Below are 19,285 nucleotides of genomic sequence, written 5' to 3' on the forward strand. Positions count from 1 at the left end.
TGAACCTGGAAATATCAGTTGGTACCTATAGTCATTATTAACAATGTGGTTAATTAACAAGTTCCTGTTAACAATGTTGTGCTAAAGATAGAGCCAAAGTGATCAAATCATATTTCCTAATAGTGTCCTTTTGGTTGTTCTGAATAGGCATGTTCTAAATTCCTAAGGTGAGAATAGGAATTCTTTTCCTAGAATGTGATAAAACTGATTGTATTCACTATGGATACAGGTTTAACCAAACAGGATTCTAAGCTTTAGAGCTTACCTTATCACAGAGAAATAGATTTGGTTATGCAAACATTCATAGGATGAAAAGCCAGTAAAGAGCATACATGAGCTCAATTCTGATATGAATAGCTTTACATTATTTAATAGAGTTTTATTTTATTTCATTTTATAGTAAGCTCTAGAAATTTGGAAATGTTAATATAAAAGTTCAGAAATTCACTGAATTCTCCTTTGGCAAAGTTTTCTTAGCATAAGATATAGTGAATGGAATATTAGAAGATGAAGAAGAGGTAAGGAGAATTTGGATATACCTCAATCCCCAACTTTTTCCTTCAGCTATCTAGGTAATTTCAAGGCATGGTTTCTGGGGAGTTATCATTTTGGCTGATACCTTGAAGAACTATCCTAAAAGTCAATTGCATTCATAGATATGAACAGCAAAGCCAGACTGTTGAGACATAGATAATATGTGCAACTTTATTGACTGTACATGTCAGAACTCTTGAAAAGAGTAAATAATAGAAAAGGCCAAGGGTAGTTTCATCATTCAGTTAGGAAATATTCCTGTTATCATTCATCTGGGCAGGTGATAAGACTTTTCAAGCAAAACTGAGATGGAAATTAAAGAAATGACTTTAAATAACATTTTAAATGCCTTTTTTAATTCAGGAAAAAGTGCTAAAGGAACCAAATGACTTTCAGTATCCGGAGAAATTGTTTAAATGCATGCCCAATTTGTGTATTCTATTCTTGTTTTTCATTTTCCAAATGTACATCCTTCAAAAATATGGACATAGGGTTAGAGAGCTATCTTTTATATAGTTCTTTTAGGTTAGTAAAACACTTTACAAATGTATTATTTGATTCTAAAAAAAAACAAAATCTTACGAAGTAGGTGCTATTATCTTCATTTTACAAATGAAGAAACTAAAGCAGACAAGAGTCAAATGATTTGTCTAGTTTTTCATGGATATTGAGGGTCTGAGGTTGAATTTGAAGGGATGTTTTCCTCATTCCAGGCTCAGGGTCCATTCCACCACACCACTAGCTTCATTCTGATGGAGTTTTATGTATGGATATAGAGAACAAGACAGATAGAAATAGGGAGATATTTGCTATTCCTACCTATAGATATATTTAACACTGCAGAGTAGTTTTGCCAAGTATCTGTCAGAGGTATGGCAGTGTTAACGTATTGACTTGAATTAGCCAGAGAGAGCATTTCTAGTGGGACCCCCTTCTTGAGGTTAATTGCAGAGACTACCAAAATGATTACTCCCAGCAGAATTGCCCAGTTAATTTAGCCTGCATAGACACTGCAACCAGACAATGTTTATTCCAGACTGTTATCAGAATGGGTATTTGATGCTAATTAAATTGACCAAGTAATTGCCACTTATCTCCTTCAGTTTGTGTAGATGAGGATGAAGTCTCCAGGTGGAATTGAAGGCTATTTTTCAAAGCTAATTTTTTTTTTCTGCAGAAACTCCCTTTCAAGAGCACTCTCCTGAAACCTAAGAAGCATACTTTTTGCATCATTGAAGATAAATGGGCTATTGTTCTAGCAATTGCATTTTGGTCACAATACATTGGTCAGCTCCTAGTTTGACAGTTTTCTTCCTGGCAGCTCCTAGTATAGCATCTTCAGCAAACATTTAGAATACTTTCTCCAGGAAAGCACTTTGTTAAGCAAATAGTATATTTGAGTTCTAGCTCTCAATGCAAGGGGACAGAGATGACTTACAGTGAGAATATTACCTCACTGACTAGGTGGAGCTTCATTAGTTTGCTTGAAAATTATTTTAGGCAAAACATTCCAGAAAAATCCCTTTGACTTACTAGGGTGTTGCAGACACTCCTTGAGAGGGAATACCACAGTCCTTTATATAATGTATTTATGTATGTGTGGGTATACACATACATGTTCTAAATACAAATATATACCTACATGTATATTTAGAGAATCTATATTCATAGAATGTTAGAATTAGGAACAAACCTTAGGGATCATTTAGGCTGATGTTGGCAAACTTATGGCATGCATGCTGGAGGGAGCTGCTCCCTTCCTTCTCTCCAAGTGTGCCTAAGGACATTTCTAACATCACATCACCTGCCCCTCTGCCCAACAACCCACTTTCTCACTCCCCTGACTGGTGTAAAGGAGGGGGCTCCCATGTGATGTGAAGGTTGCAGTTTGGACACTTGGTCTCTAAAAATTTCATTATTAATCTAGTCCTATTTTTTTTTTAATTTGGGCAGACAATTACCCTGAAGGTTAATCAACTTGCCAAAGATGCTATGCTTATGGAGGTAAAGCCAAGGCCATAATTATAAGTCACACACACACATGTGTGTGTGTGTGTGTGAGAGAGAGAGAGAGAGAGAGAAAGAGAAAGAGAGAAGAAGAAGAACAAGAAGAACAAGAAGAACAAGAACAAGAACAAGAACAAGAAGAACAAGAACAAGAAGAACAAGAAGAACAAGAAGAGAGAGGAGGGGGCGAGAAAAGGAGAGAGAGAGCTTTTATGAAAAAAGTCATATATATAACATACCACCCTCATCCTGGCATGGGCATTGTACCCCACAAAACCATAGAAGTGTTCCAGGCAAAGTAAAGTGGGGGAAATTCCTTTGCTCTCTTCTCCCTTGTGACTTTTAACCCAAAAACATTTGATAACTCCTATAAGACCCTGAGAGGATTATCCTCCTTGGATAGTCCTTTAGATTTGCAATGCACAGAGAGATACACCTCTAGGCTACGCCTTGATACCATCAGGTTGTATCTAAGACATCTACCTTTTTTGTCTTCTAAACTATGAGGGTCATCCCTTCTGTCTCCAGGCAAAACTCCCCCCTGCCCATGCCTAAGTGTGTACCACTCTAGAGTCACATCTTCAGTGTTACACAAAGTTACATCTCCACTGTAGTGAAGTGTATAAAGACCCCAGAAATCATGTCATCTGGGAGAACAACTTTCTCATCCATGCTGTTCCCTCTGGGAGGCAGTCTTTCACCTATGCTGTCTTCCTGGCCATATTCAACATTACTTTCTAAATTAATAAATGTCTCTTTTTTAAAAAAAACTAAGTTTTGGAGTCTTGCATGCTTGCAAAAGACACCCTTCCTGAACTCTGGGGGTTCAACTCAAGCACCACACAACAACTCCATGTACAGGGCATTCTCAGAGGACTAACACCTCTGATATGAGGGCATACTGAGTCCTTTTCAGGGATACTCATCTACTTTTGGTATCCACCTGTTATCTACCCCTCACCAGTGGATCCATAAGTGGGAGCATGCACAGTGATTATACCTCATTTCAGTAAAACTAAGCAGGTGGACTAAAACATATTGAGAGAAACTGACAGGATTCAAGCTTATTTACAGAAACATCTACCCTAAACATGTGAAGACTTGCCCTAGTGGAGTAAGGAGATAAGAACAATTTGTTTCAATAGCCATGGAGGTGACTGAAGTAGATGCTATGGAATTCTCTAAGCTTGGCCAAACATAGAAGATGCTAAAATCACTCACTCATCCTACACTATTGTCAGTGGTCCGGACTTTTGTCTTCCCACTGAACATTAATAACTTTGGAAGAGAGAGGGAGGTTGATCACTTTATGCAACTCTGCCTCACTTAAATCCATGCACAATTTCATGTACAAGTCAAGACTTAACCCCATCATGTCATTGTACTCTTAGAAAATTAAGGATAGACTTCTGGGTAAACATGGTGGCAGTTTAGATGCAAGACTCTTCCTCTCCTCAGCACCCACCAATAGAGACTACCTCAAAAAAAAATTCAAAAGAATGAAGGGACTCTACAGTAGAGCTCAGCATTGAAGGTACATGGGATTTAGGTATTTCCACATGATAAGGGGGTGAAAAAGCTCCCATCAAAATGCAAGCCAATCTACCCTCCCTCACCCCACATACCAAGCCAGAGTCAGAGCCAGCATGCTCAAGAATCAGCAAGTAAGCAAGCGATATCTCTAGAGGGAGCAAGGGGTACCTCTAGGTCCTTGGGAGCTGACAAAGACCACCAAAGAACTACTCCTGAGAGCACCTAGACCTGAAACCCCAGAAGAGCGTAGGCCATTGGCTATCTCAGGAAGATAGCACAGAGAAGGACAGCAAACAGCAGAAGCTGCGGAGATTTGAGAGCTTGCCTCAGGGCAAAATCCTTACTCCTCAACTCCATACACAGAGAGCCTGCCAACTCATATTTCTGACTAAAAAGGTAAGGAAAAACCTCCACAGTGATGGCAAATAGTGCCCAGGAACAACAACTTGCCTCCAAGAAGAACAAAAGAAGAGATTGACCCTGGAAAATGTTTACAGAGGAAAAACCCAGGATTCAAAGGAAATAGAAACCGAAATTCAAATAAATGCACCCAAACATTCCCCCCAAAATGGAAATTGTCCACAATCTCTTGAAGAATTTAAATGGGACCTTATCAAAAAGATGGAAGCCGTCTGGCAAGAAAAGTGGTAAATAGTTCAAAGAGAAAATAACAGTTTAAAGGGCAAAAACTCCCAATTGGAGAAACAGCTAGAAACCATGGAAAAGCAGGACAGACCAAACTAAAAAGGAAAACTATTCTTTAAAATCCAGAATTAGGCAATTAGAAGACAATGATCTTGCAAAACAACAAGAATTAATAAAGCAGAATCAAAAGACTGACAAAATAGAAGAAAACATAAAACATCTCACTGAGAAGATGACAGATCAGGAAAACAGAGCAAGGAGAGACAATTTGAGAATCAATGGTCTACCTGAAAAGCCAGAGAATAAAAAGAAATCTTGACATCATAACAACAAGAAATCATCCAAGAAAACTGCCCTGATGTTCTTGAACAAGGGAGCAAAATAGACACTGAAAGATGTAATAGAACACCCTCTACACTAAATCTTCAAAAGACAACTCCCAGGAATGTAATTGCCAAATTCAACAGCTTTCAAGCTAAGGATTTTTGGATTTGATTTCTACAAGAATCCAAAAAGAGACAATTCAGATGCCAAGGATCACCAATCAGGATCACACAAAACCTGGCAGCTTCCACACTCAAAGACCTCAAGGTTTGGAATATAATATTCTGAAAGGCAAGAGAATTGAGTCTTCAACCAAAGATCACCTATCCATCAAAACTGACTATGTACTTCCAGGGAAAAATTTGGGCATTCAACAAAATAGAAGATTTCCAAGTATTTGTAAAGAAAAGACCAGAACTAAGTGGAAAGTTTGATATCCAAACACAAAGATCAAGAGACACATGAAAAGGTAAATAAGAAAGAGAGGGAAAGGGTAAAAAAATTTATTCAAACTTTTTTCTTTAAGGGCTACAAAAAGATCAAAATATATATTAATATGTGGGGAAAATGTTATTTGAAACACTCAAAAATTATATTCAGTATTATAGTAATTAGAAGAACATTCACAGGGAGAGACTGGGGTAATAAATGCTATAAGATGATATGCAAACAAAGAAAAAGGGAGGAGGGTAATTGAAGATTGCACCAAGAGATACATGAAGAAATTTAAAAATAGGATAATCTTTATCACAGAAAGATACACATGGGAAGGGGGAGGGGAGGAATACTCTCATAAGAAGGAGAGGAAGAGGTCAGGGAGGGGTAGTATCTCTGGTATGGAGGGCTTGTCATGCCCTTCTAGGGCAGCTCTCCAGCCTCTGACCCTCACCTGACACCCAGCTCTCACTTCTGGCTCCCAGTAGCTGCTAGCATATGGCAGCGGCCACACCCCAGGCAACGGCTTCGACAGGCCAGCTAAACCTTGTGAGTGTAGCTATCCGGTAATCGACCTCTGGTGAACCAGGGCTTTGCTCACCCAGCACATGAAGACTGCTTTGGCGGAACAGGCAGAAGAAACCAAAAAGAAATTTCAATGGCTGAGAGGGCGACACAGCAAAACACTGTGGAGTGCTTAGGGCGTGTTGGAGCACAAAGGATGACACGGCCATCCAATGCAGCTGAGGAAGTCTCCAGGTGTAACAATTTTTCGTTCCACTGGACCCAGACTTCCAACACCTAGAGAGAGCGGGACGGTCTCTGTGCATCGGCTTTTCCACTTAAATCTCTTTCACGCACAAGTATCTCTGTGCACACTCATCTATCCTGACCCTGTCCACCCGCTTCAAGACCTGCTGTGATAGGGAAGTGGCGATGCAACAGGTGGATGTGACCACTGGCAGTTGTAGTCACGATCCTGCACGTAGGCTGACCACGGACCAGTGGTCTCTCGGCCCTGTGGGCAGCAGGGACGTCCGGCAGCATCCTGGTCGACTGAGCAGCCCTCTCTAGGACAGCACTGCTCACCCTAATCAAGGGAGGGGACTAGAAAGGGTGTCCCAAACATTGCCTGCCCTACAAACACCCAGTCAGCACACCCTGGAGGGTCATCCCCTTTAAGCAGTCGAAATCAAAGAAAAAATACAAAGAAACTCCTACTAGGAGCATGGGACATCAGAACATTACTTGATAGAGAGAATACCCTAAGCCCTGAGAGAAGAACAGTTCTAATCGGTAAAGAACTGGCACGATATAATATTGACCTCGCAGCCTTAAGTGAAACACGCTTACCAGAAGAGGGATAACTCAGCAAACCCACCACTGGATACACCTTCTTCTGGAAAGGCAGAGCCTCAAATGAAGACAAAATCCACTGTGTTGGCCTGGCCATCAAGACCAGTTTGCTCAAACAGCAGCCAGACTTGCCTGTGGGCATCAGCAAGAGGCTCATGAAGATTCGTTTGCCTCTCAACAAAGACCGGTATGCCACAATCATCAGCGCATATGCCCCAACACTGACCAGCACAGAGAAGATCATCGAACAGTTCTACTCAGACCTGAGTGCCATCCTGCACTCAGTGCCCACGAATGACAAGCTGATACTACTGGGAGACTTCAATGCCCTCTTTGGCCAGGACCATGAAAGATGGAAAGGAGTGCTCGGCAAACACAGCGTGGGCAAAATGAACAAAAATGGCCTACTACTACTCAACAAATGCTCAGAGTTCAAACTCACCATCACGAACACGGTGTTCAGAATGGCGAACAAATATAAAACAACATCGATACACCCACGATCAAAACAGTGGCATCTCATTGACTACATTATTGTACACCGGCGAAACATCCAGGACATACAGATCACCAGAGCCATGAGAGCCACCAATTGGTTAGAGAAACTCTTCAAATGCGCATTGTGCCTCGCCATCCATAAAGCACCCAGAAAGTTCACGCATTTTACAATGTAAGTCTTCTTAGAGATCCATCTTATTTGAAAACATTCCAGTCCTGCCTGGATGACAAGCTGTCTGCCAAGGGACCACTCACTGGAAGCTCAACCAAGAAATAGAACCAGTTCAGAGATGCAGTGAAGGAAACATCAAAGGCAGTCCTAGGCCCAAAACAATGCAACCACCAGGACTGGTTGAATGAGAATAACACTGCTACTGAAGACCTATTGAGCAAAAAGAACAAAGTGTTTATGAAGTGGCAAAATAACCCAAACTCTGCTCCTAAAAAGGACAGATTCAAGTCTCTCCAAGCCACGGCGCAGCGTGAGATCAGGAAGATGCAAGACCTATGGTGGGAAAAAAAGGCAGAAGAAATCCAGAGGTTTGCTGATATGAAAAACTACAAACAATTTTTCAGTGCCCTCAAGACTGTCTATTGGCCATTAAAACCCACCACCACTCACTTGCTATCCTCTGATGGTTACATTCTCATAAAAGATAAAAAAACATCAGCAACAGTCAGCTTCTCAACCGACCCTCTTCAATCGACCAAAGCGCCCTTGACCAGATCTCCCAAAACAGCACCATTGAACAACTTGAAGTCCCTCCTTCAATAGAGCCATTAAACAAATGAGTGCAGGCAAGGCACACGGTAAAGATGGGATCCCAACCTAGTTGTACAAGGCCTTAAATGGAAAGGTGCTCCAGGCATTCCACTTAGTGCTGACCAGCATATGGGAAGAGGAAGACATGCCCCCAGAACTCAGAGATGCCTTCATCATAGCCCTATACAAGAACAAAGGCTCACGAGCAGCCTGTGACAACTACAGAGGCATCTCACTACTCTCCACTGCTGGAAAGATCCTTGCCCGTGTTATACTCAACAGACTCCTGTCATCTGTTTCAGAGCAGAACCTGCCTGAAACACAATGTGGCTTCCGACCAGATCGCAGCACCATTGACATGGTCTGCACAGTGAGGCAAATGCAGGAAAAATGCCTTGAGCAGAACCTGAGTCTCTACATTGTCTTCATAGACCTGACAAAGGCATTAGACACAGTGAACAGGGACGTATTGTGGATGATCCTCAGCAAGACTGGTTGCCTAGCAAAATTCGTCAAACTGATCCAGCTCGTCCATGTCGGCATGACAGGGGAAGTCCTATCTAGTGGAGAGACTTCTGATCGCTTCAACTTCTCCAATGGCGTGAAACAAGGCTGTGTCCTCGCTCCTGTACTAGTCAACCTATACTTCACCCAAGTATTACAACATGCTGTGATGGATCTAGATCTGGGCGTCTACATCAAATACCAACTGGATGGCTCACTATTCGACCTTCGCCGCCTGACTGCAAAAACAGAGACAACAGAGAGACTCATCCTGGAAGCTCTCTTCGCAGATGACTGTGCTCTCATGGCCCACCATGAAAATCATCTTCAAACCATTGTGGACAGGTTCTCTACAGCAACAAAACTGTTTGGTCTCACTATCATCCTCAGCAAAACAGAGGTGCTGTTCCAACCTGCACCAGGGAGGCCAACGAACCAGCCATGCATTATAATCGACGGCATGCAGCTTTCTAATGTCAACACTTTCAAGTACCTGGGCAGCACCATCGCCAACGATGGGTCCCTAGACCATGAAATTAATGCCAGGATCCAAAAGGCCAGCCAGGCAGTCGGGCGACTGCGCTGCAAAGTCCTCCAACACAGCGGTGTAAGCACTGTGACGAAGCTCAAAGTGTACAACGCAGTGGTCCTCAGCTCGCTCCTGTATGGTTGTGAAACATGGACACTGTACCGGAAGCACATGAAACAGCTGGAGCAGTTCCACCAACGCTCCCTCCGGTCAATCATGAGGATCTGATGTCAGGACCAAATCACCAAGCAGGAAGTCGTCGACAGAGCCAACTCCACCAGCATCGAAGTCACGGTCCTCAAAACCCAGCTACAATGGTCTGGACACGTCATCCGCATGGACCCACATTGAATACCAAGACAGGTATTCTATGGTGAACTGTCAGCTGGACTCAGGAAACAAGGCCGACCAAAGAAAAGATTCAAGGATAAGCTAAAGTCAAATTTGAAGTGGGCTGGCATTACACCAAAACAACTAGAACTCGCTGCCTCTGTCAGAAGCAGCTGGAGAGCCCACATTAACCATGTCACCACCACCTTTGAAGATGAACGACGTCAACGTCTTGCTGCTGCGCGTGAACGCTGACACCAGGCCACAACCGCACCTCCCGTAACAACTGGCGTCCTCTGCCCCATGTGCCACAAACTTTGTGCCTCAGTCTTTGGACTCCAAAGCCACATGAGGATACACCATAGATGAAACTGCACAAAGACAATCATCATTCTCAATCCCCTGAGAGACCACCACTACTAAACCTTACTCTCATTAAAATCAATTCTGAGAGGGAAGAGCATCTAGATCCATTGGGGTCTTGAATTCTATTATTTTTTTATGGAGAAAAATAAATAGGGACCAAAAGGTATACACCTTCTTTTCAGTAGCACATGGTACATTCACAAATATCGACTATTTATTAGGGCATAAAAAATGGCAAACAAAAGCAGAAAAGAAAGAAATAATAAATGCAACCTTTCCAGATCATAACACAATGAAAATAATGATTAGTAAGGGTACATGGAGAGCCAAATCAAAAATTAATTAGAAATTAAATAATATGATTCTCCAAAATCAGTTACTTAGAGAACAAATCATAGAAACAATAATTTCATTTAAGAAAATGACAATGATGAGACATCCTTTCAAAATCTATGGGATGCATCCAAAGCAAAACTCTGGGGAAAATTTATATCCTTGAGCTCATATATTAACAAATTATGGAAGGCATAGTTCAATGAATTGGCATATAGTATTCCAATACTACACAAACTATTTGACAGAATTGGCAAAGAGGGTGTTCTACCAAATTCCTATTATGACACAAATATGGTGCTGATTCCAAAGCCAGGCAGGTCAAAAACAAAAAAGAAAGCTATAGACCAATTTCCTTAAAGAACATAGCTGAAAAAATTTTAAATAGGATACTGGCAAAAAGCTTCCAGCAAGTCTCCACAATGGTTATTCACTGTAATCAGGTGGAATTCATAACAGGAATGCAAGGATGGTTCAATATTAGGAAAACCATCCACATAATTGACCATATTAACAAGCAAACTGACAAAAATCACATGATTATATCAATAGATGCAGAAAAAGCTTTTGACAAAATACAACACTCATTCCTATTGAAAACACTAGAAAGTATAGGGATAAAAGGGTATTTCCTAAAAATAATAAACAGGATTTATCCAAAACCATCAGGCAACATCATCTGTAATTGGGATAAAATATATACATTCCCAATAAGTTCAGGAGTGAAACAAGGATGCCCATTATCACCTCTATTATTTAACATTGTACTAGAAAAACAAGCAGTAGCAATTAGAGAAGAAAAAGACATTAAAGGTATTAAAACTGGCAATGAAGAGACCAAGCTATCACTCTTTGCAGATGATATGATGATCTACTTGAAGAATCCTAGAGAAACAAGTAAAAAGTTAGTGGAAATAATGAACAACTTTAGGAGTTGCAGGATACAAAATAAACCCACATGAGACATCAGGATTTCTATTTATCTCCAATACATCTCAGCAGCAAGAATTATAAAGAGAAATTCCATTTAAAATCACCCTAGACAATATAAAATACTTAGGAATCTTTCTACTGAGACAAACACAGGAAGTATATGACCACAAATACAAAACACTTTCCACACAATTAAAACTAGATCTAAACAATTGGAAAAACATTGATTGCTCATGGGCAGGATGAGCTAATATTATAAAAATGACAATCCTACCCAAAGTAATATACTTATTTAATGCCATCCCCCTTGAATTACCAAAATACTTTTTCACTGAATTAGAAAACACCACAACAAAGTTCATTTGGAAGAACAAAAGATCAAGTATATCCAGGGAAATCATGAAAAAACAATGCGAAGGAAGGAGGTCTTGCAGTCCCAGATTTCAAACTATTCAATAAAGCAGTGTTCTTCAAAATAATTTGATACCGGCTGAGAGAAAGAAAGCAGGATTAGTGGAACAGACTTGTGGTAAGTGACCTCAGCAAGACAGTCTATGATAAACCCAAAGATCCCAGCTTTTGGGATCAAAATCCCCTATTTGATAAAAACTGCAGGGAATATTGGAAGGCAGTGTGGGAGAGTTTAGGTTTGGATCAACATCTCACACCCTACACCAAGGTAAACTCAGAATGGGTGAATGACTTGAACATAAAGAAGGAAACTATAAGTAAATCATGTGAACACAGAATAGTATACATGTCAGACCTTTGGGAAAGGAAAGATTTTAAGACCAAGCAAGAGTTAGAAAAAATCACAAATGTAAAATCAATAATTGTAATTACATTGAATTAAAAGGTTTTATACAACCAAAACCAATGTAGCCAAAATTAGAAGGGAAATAACAAATTGGGAAATAATCTTCAAAACAAAAACCTCTGACAAAGGTCTAATTACTCAAATTTACAAAGAGCTAAATCAGTTGTACAAAAAAATCAAGCCATTCTCCAATTGATAAATGGGCAAGGGACGTGAATAGACAAATTTCAGTCAAAGAAATCAAAACTATTAATAAGCACATGAAAAAGTGTTCTAAATCTCTGATAATCAGAGATAAGCAAATCAAAACAACTTGGAAATATCACCTCACACCTGGCAGATTGGCTAAAATGACAGCAAAGGAAAGTCATGAATGCTGGAGGGGATGTGGGAAATTTGGGACATTAATTCATTGCTTGTGGAGTTTTGAATTGATTCAACCATTCCAGAGGACAATTTGGAACTATGCCCAAAGGGTGATAAAAGTCTGTCTGCCCTTTGATACAGCCATAGTACTGCTGGGTTTGTACACCAAAGAGATAATAAGGAAAAATACATGTACAAGAATATTCATAACTGTGCTCTTTGTGGTGGCAAAAAATTGGAAAATGAGGGGATGTTCTTCAATTGGGGAATGGCTGAACAAATTGTGGTATATGTTGGTGATGGAATATTATTTTGCTAAAAGGAATAATAAAGTGGAGGAATCCCATGGGGACTGGAACAACCTCCAGGAAGTGATGAAGAGTGAGAGGAGCAGAACCAAGAAAACATTGTACACAGAAACTGATACACTGTGATACAATCAAATGTAATGGATTTCTGCATTAGCAGTAATAAAGTGATCATGAACAAACCAAAGGGATCTATGAGAAAAAAACCATTCACATTCAGAGGAAAAACTGTGGAATTAGAAACACTGAAGAAAAACAACTGTTTGATTAAATGGTTTGAAGGGAATATGATTGGAAATATATACCCTAAATGAACATCCTATTATGAACATCAACAGCATGGAAATAGGTTCTGATCAAGGACACATGTAATACCCAGTGGAATTGTGCATCGGCTACGGGAATGTTGGGGATAGGGGAAGGAGGAATAGTATATGATTTCTGAATAATGTTTGAAATTGACCAAATAAAAAAAATTAAAAAGAATGAAGAATAAACAGGAAATATATGTGTCACTAATCTCAAAACAACCTCAGGAGGGAAGCCAATAAACATAAAAACTGTCCCTGAGTAAATTGTACTGAGTAACTGTTCCATATTCCACTGAAGGAAGCATGGGATGGTACCGCAACCTCTTTGTGACTCAGTTTCCTCATTTGTAAATTAGGAGTGAGACTTGGATTTTGACTTAACAGTTTCCCTTCCAACTCTCAATCTAAGGGTTTGGAACTTTATCACAAAATCTCAAGACTGAAAGTAACCATGTATTCACATAGTAATTCTCTTCACCATATTCACAATCAGTGTTCATACAACTTAATCTTGAAGGCCTCTAGTGAAACAGTTTATATACCCTCTCAAGGCAGAACATTTTACTTTGGGAAAGAGCTCTTCATATGAAGTTTTGTTTTTTTTAATTTTTCTTTCAACTGGTCACATTTTTCTCTTCTTCAAATTCCATCCATTGTTTCTATTGCTATCATCTAGGCACCAAAGACAAATAAATAATCTTTCCTTTAAACAACTTGGTACACTGGTGGTAATCATAACTCTGAACGTGAATGGGATGAATTCAGATATGAAATAGAAGCAAATAGCAGAGTGGATTAGAAACCAAAATCCTACCATATATTGTCTACAAGAAAGACACAAGACAGGTAGACACATACAGGGTAAAGGTAAGAGGCCAGAGCAATATCTATTGGGCATCAACTGAGAAAAAGAAGACAGGAGTCATAATCATGTTATCTGAAAAAGCCAAACTAAAAATAAATCTTATTAAATTACATCCTGATAAAAGGCCATATAGACAATGAGGAAATATCAGTATTCGACATCTATACCCTAAATGGTATAGTGTCCAAATTTTTAAAGGAGAAACTATTGGATCTTAAGGAGGAAATAGATAGTAAAACTATACCAGTTGGAGACCTGAACCTGCCTCTATCAAATATAGATATATTAAACCAAAAAAATAAATAAGAGTTAAGAGATATGAATGAAATCTTAGAAAAATTTGAGTTGATATATATGGATAGATAGATAGATAGATAGATAGATAGATAGATATAGAAAAATAGAGACAAAAAGGAAAACACCTTTTCAGCAGTACATAGTACATTAACAAAGATTGACCCTGTACAAGTGTAGAAAAACATTGCAAACAAATGCAAAAAAGCAGAAATAATAAATGTGACCTTTTCAGATCATAATGCAATACAAATAATAATTAGTAAGGGCACATGGAGAGGTGAATAAAAATTAAGTGGAAATCTAATAATATGATTCTCCAAAATTGGTTGGTTATAAAACAAATCACAGAAACAATTAATTATTTCATTGAAGAGAATGACAATGAGGAGACATCATATAAAAATCTATGTTATGCAATCAAAACAGTACTCAGGGGAAATTTTATATCCCTGAGGGCATATATCAATAAATCAGAGAGGTAAAAGGTCAATAAATTTTGCATGCAAATTAAAAAAAAAAACTAGAAGGAGAACAAATTAAAAATTCCCAGATAAAAAATACATTAGAAATCTTAAAAATTAAAGGAGAAATTAATAAAATTGAAAGTAAAAGAACTATTGAATTAATAAATAAGACTAGGAGCTGGTACATTGAAAAAACAAATAAAATAGATAAAGTGCTGGTTAATCTAATAAAAAAAAGAAAAGAGGAAAACCAAATTAACAATATTAAAAGATGAAAAGAACAACCTTACATCTAATGAAGAGGACATTAAATTAATTATTAAGAACTAGTGTGCTCAATTATATGGCAACAAATGTGACAATCTACATGATATGGATAAATATTTAGAAAGATATAAACTGCCTAGATTAACAGAAGAGGAAATAGAACATGTAAATAATCTCATATCAGAAATAGAAATTGAACAAGCCATCAAAGAAGTAGCTAAGAAAAAATCCCCTGGGTCAGATAAATTCACAAGTGAATTCTATGAAACATTCAAAGAACAACTAATACCAATACTATACAAACTAATTGACCGAATAAGCAAGGGAAGGAACTCTACAAAATCCCTTTTATGACACAAATATGGTGCTGATTCCAAAGCCAGGCAGACCAAAAACAGAAAGAAAACTACAGACCAATCTCCTTAATGAACATAATTACCAAAATCTTTAATAGAATACTAGCAAAAAGAAACATCAAATGATCACGAGGGTTATTCATTATGATCAGGTGGGATTTATACTAGAAATTCAAGGATGGTTTAGTGTCAGGAAAACAATCCTTATCATTGACCATATGAACAACTAAACCAACAGAAATCATATGATTATCTTGATAGATACTGTTATAAGGAAATGCAAAGGCAGAAGCAGGAGATGCTGCAAGGCAGAAGCAGGAAGGTTCCAGAATTCTGGAGAGGTGACAGGGCTGTTGCTTCATCTAACAGTCAGGGAAGGAGGAGGTTGAGTTTTGTATAGTCTTCTATGGTGGACCTAGTGAACTAGATATTCTCTCCTCTGTGGATTCCTTGTGATCCATCTACCATTTGCCTGTTCCTGTGGATCATGGTGATGTTGAGAGATATTTCTACAGAGCTACCGAAGACACCAAAAAAAAATCTGTCAGTGAGACTATCCCTTTGAGCCCTGGTCCTGCTTATCTTACAGCCCTACTACCTCCATTACCATCCAAGGGGAGAATTTGGGTTAGAGAAGTGTAGTTTACTGTAGGAACTGGGACTTTTAGGTGGAAAGTTAACTGGCAGTGCAGACACCATCTCTCTGAAGTTACCAGCTTGTTTTGGGGGAGGTTTATTTAGATAGATCATCACAATTCCCTTCCTTCCTTCCCTTATCTTAAAATAAACTATTATTTCACTATATTATTTCAAATACAACATTCATTCTTATTGAAGACACTAGAAAGTATAGGAATAAATGGGCCTTTCCTTAAAACAATAAGCAGTGTATATCTAAAACCATAAACCATCAGCAGACATCATCTGCAGTGGGGATAAATTGGAAACCTTCCCAATAAGATCAGGAGTGAAGCAAGGATGCCCATTATCACCTCTATTATTTAATACTGTACTAGAATACTAGCAGTAGCAATTAGAGAAGAAAAAGAAATTGAAGGTATTAAAATTGGCAATGAGGAGACTAAACTATCACTCTTTGCGGATGATATGATGGTCTCCTTAAAGAATCTTAGAGAATCAACTAATAAGCTAGGGCAAATAATCAAAAACTTTAGCAAAGTTGCAGTATACAAAATAAACCCACATAAATCATCAGCATTTTTATACATTTTCAACACAACTCAGCAGCAAGATTTAGAGAGAGAAATTCCATTTAAAAATCACCCTAGATAATATAAAACATTAAGGGATCTATCTGCCAAAACAAATGCAGGAATTATATGAATACAACTACAAAATATTTTCCACACGATTAAAACTAGATCTAACTAATTGAAAAAAAAACATTAATTTCTCATGGGTTGTATGAGCTAACATAATAAAAATGATAATCCTAACCAAATTCATTTACTTATTTAGTGCCATTCCTATGCATAGATGGGATTAACTCTCCCCTGCCCATTTTTAGATTTAACCTCAAGAAGCACCTCACTTATCCTTAAGTGGGGAGGTCTATGACCCACCTGTGCAAAAGTGAGTGATGTATCAAAAACCACTGACTGCCTCTTTGACAGTCCCAAGCAAAATTATAAACCATAATTGAAACATGTAAAAGCAGAGGAAGGCACAGGAAGTGACAAAAAGAAGTATCTTTAAGAGGAATTACCACTTCCTTTGAAATAAGGTCTTTGTTCTTTGGAGTTCTGAATTCCAGTTGGGTCTTTCATCTTGGAGGAGCTCTGGCTGAGGACTGCTTTCTACTGGGACTACCACATGGGTGAGTAAAATAGGCTAACTCCCATGGTTTGTTCTGAGAGGTACTTGCCTCCAGAGGGGTCCCTCGTCTTAGAGGAGGCCTCCTGACTAAAATCCTTGTTTAATTGACCCCTTGGCCCTCTGACTGGGGCTTCTGGAGCCCTGTCAGAGTAAAGCCAGGGCTTAAGCAGATAGTCTAGCTCCTTAAGCTAGATTTCTTACTCTGCCCCCATCTCACTTCTCTGTTCACTCTTTCTATATTTTATAAATAAATTGCTAAAAAATTGATTTGGAATTAATTAATTCCTGGTGACCACACTCTGATAAATTTAGTCTGACCACTTTATTTTTAACCCTTACATTCTGGCCCTTACACCTGTCAAACTACCAAGAAACTTTTTATTGATCTGAAAAAAATTATAACAAAGTTCATTTAGAAGAACAAAAGATCAAGAATATGAAGGGAAATAATGAAAAAAATGTGAAGGATGGGGGCACAGTAGTGCCAGATTTTAAACTGTACTATGAAGCAGTGGTCATCAAAACAGTATGGTACTAGTTAAGAGACAGAAGGGAGGGTAAATGAAATATACTTGGAGTAAATGCCTTAGCAAGATAGTATATGATAAACCCAAACATCTCTGCTTTTAGGATGAGAATGCACTATTTGAGAAAAACTTCTGGGATTAGGTATAGATTAACATCTCACACCTTTACCAAAATAAATTCTGAATGGGTAAACTACTTAAATATAAAACTTGAAGCGATAAATAAATTAGATGAACATAGAATAGTATGCCTGTTCTATGGGATCTATGGGAAAGAAAACCAAGCTAGAAATGAAGAATATCACAAAATGTAAAATGAATAATTTTGATTGCATTAAATTAAAAAAGTTTTGCACAAACAAAACCAATGCAACCAAAATTAGAAGGAAAGGAACAAAATGGGGAAAATCCTTATAACAAAAACCTTTGACAAAGATCTAATTTCTCAAATTTATTAGGAGCTAAGTCAATTGTACAAAATATCAAGCCATTCCCCAATTGATAAATGGGCCAGGGATATGAATAGGCAGTTTTCAGATAAGGAAATTAAAACTATAAGTAAGCACATAAAAAAGTCTTTTAAATCACTTATAATTAGATAAATTGAAATCAAAACACCTCTGAGTTACCACCTCACAATTAGCAGGACTGGCTAATATGACAGCAAAGGAAAGTAAATATTGGAGGGGATGTGGCAAAATTGGAACATTAATGCATTGCTGATGGAGTTGTGAATTGATCCAACCATTCTGTAAGGCAATTCGGAACTATGCACAAAGGGCATTAAAAGACTGCCTGACCCTTGTTCCAGCCATAGAACTGGATTTGTACCCCAAAGATATAATAAGAAAAAATACTTGTACAAAAATGCTTATAGCTATACTCTTTGTGGTGACTTTAATTTGGAAAACGAGGGAATATCCTTCAATTGGGAAAAGGCTGAACAAATTGTGGTATCTGTTGGTGGAATAATGAACTGGTGGAATTCTACATTACCTTAAACGACCTCCAGGAACTGATACAGAAAGAAAGGAGCAGAACCAGGAGAACATTGTACACAGAGACTGAAACATTGCAGCACAATCGAACATAATGGACTTTGTTACTAGCAGCAATTCAATGATCCAGCACAATTCTGAGGGACTAATGAGAAAGAATGCTATCCATATCCTGAGAAAGAACTGTAAGAGTAGAAACACAGAAGAAAAAAGCATTTCCTTGATCACATGGTTTGATACAGATATGATTGGGGAAATAGACTCAAAACAATCACTCTATTGCAAATATTAAAAATATGGGAATAGGTCTTGATACATGCAAAACCCACTTTAATTTTTCTTTGGCTATGTGGTGAGGGGAGGAAGGAGGGGAGGGAAGGAAAGGAATATGAATCCTATAACCATGAAAAAATACTTAATTAGTCAATTAAATATATTTTAAAAAGAACAACTAGGTAATTAGCAGATAGAATGCTAGATTTAGAGTCAGACAGGTTTCAGTTTACAATATGCCTTAGAATTTGTGTGACTAGACAAATCATTTATATACTTTCAGCTTCAGTTTCTCTATGTGCAAAATAGGGAAAATAATAGCACTTGCCTTACATGGATGCTATAGAATTAAATGAGTTACCACATATGAAGCATTTTACAAAGCTTTAAGAACAAAATAGAAGCCTTCAAATAATTGAAAACTATTATTATCTCTTCCCATATTTTCTTTCTAGGATAAATATTCTCAATTATTTAAACTGATCTCCAAATGCATATTCTACATTCCAC

At 38.3% G+C, this 19,285-nt stretch overlaps 1 long non-coding RNA gene across 1 annotated transcript; it reads left to right on the plus strand.

The window, feature by feature from the left end:
- Positions 1 to 235: 235 nt before the first annotated feature.
- Positions 236 to 3,311, plus strand: LOC130458017 (uncharacterized). Its single transcript, XR_008917217.1, has 2 exons — positions 236 to 518; positions 2,488 to 3,311. It is a non-coding gene; the product is annotated as an uncharacterized LOC130458017 (long non-coding RNA).
- Positions 3,312 to 19,285: the final 15,974 nt, after the last annotated feature.

This window comes from Monodelphis domestica, chromosome 3, assembly GCF_027887165.1.
Source record: "Monodelphis domestica isolate mMonDom1 chromosome 3, mMonDom1.pri, whole genome shotgun sequence".
In the NCBI taxonomy this organism is placed as follows: Eukaryota; Metazoa; Chordata; class Mammalia; order Didelphimorphia; family Didelphidae; genus Monodelphis; species Monodelphis domestica.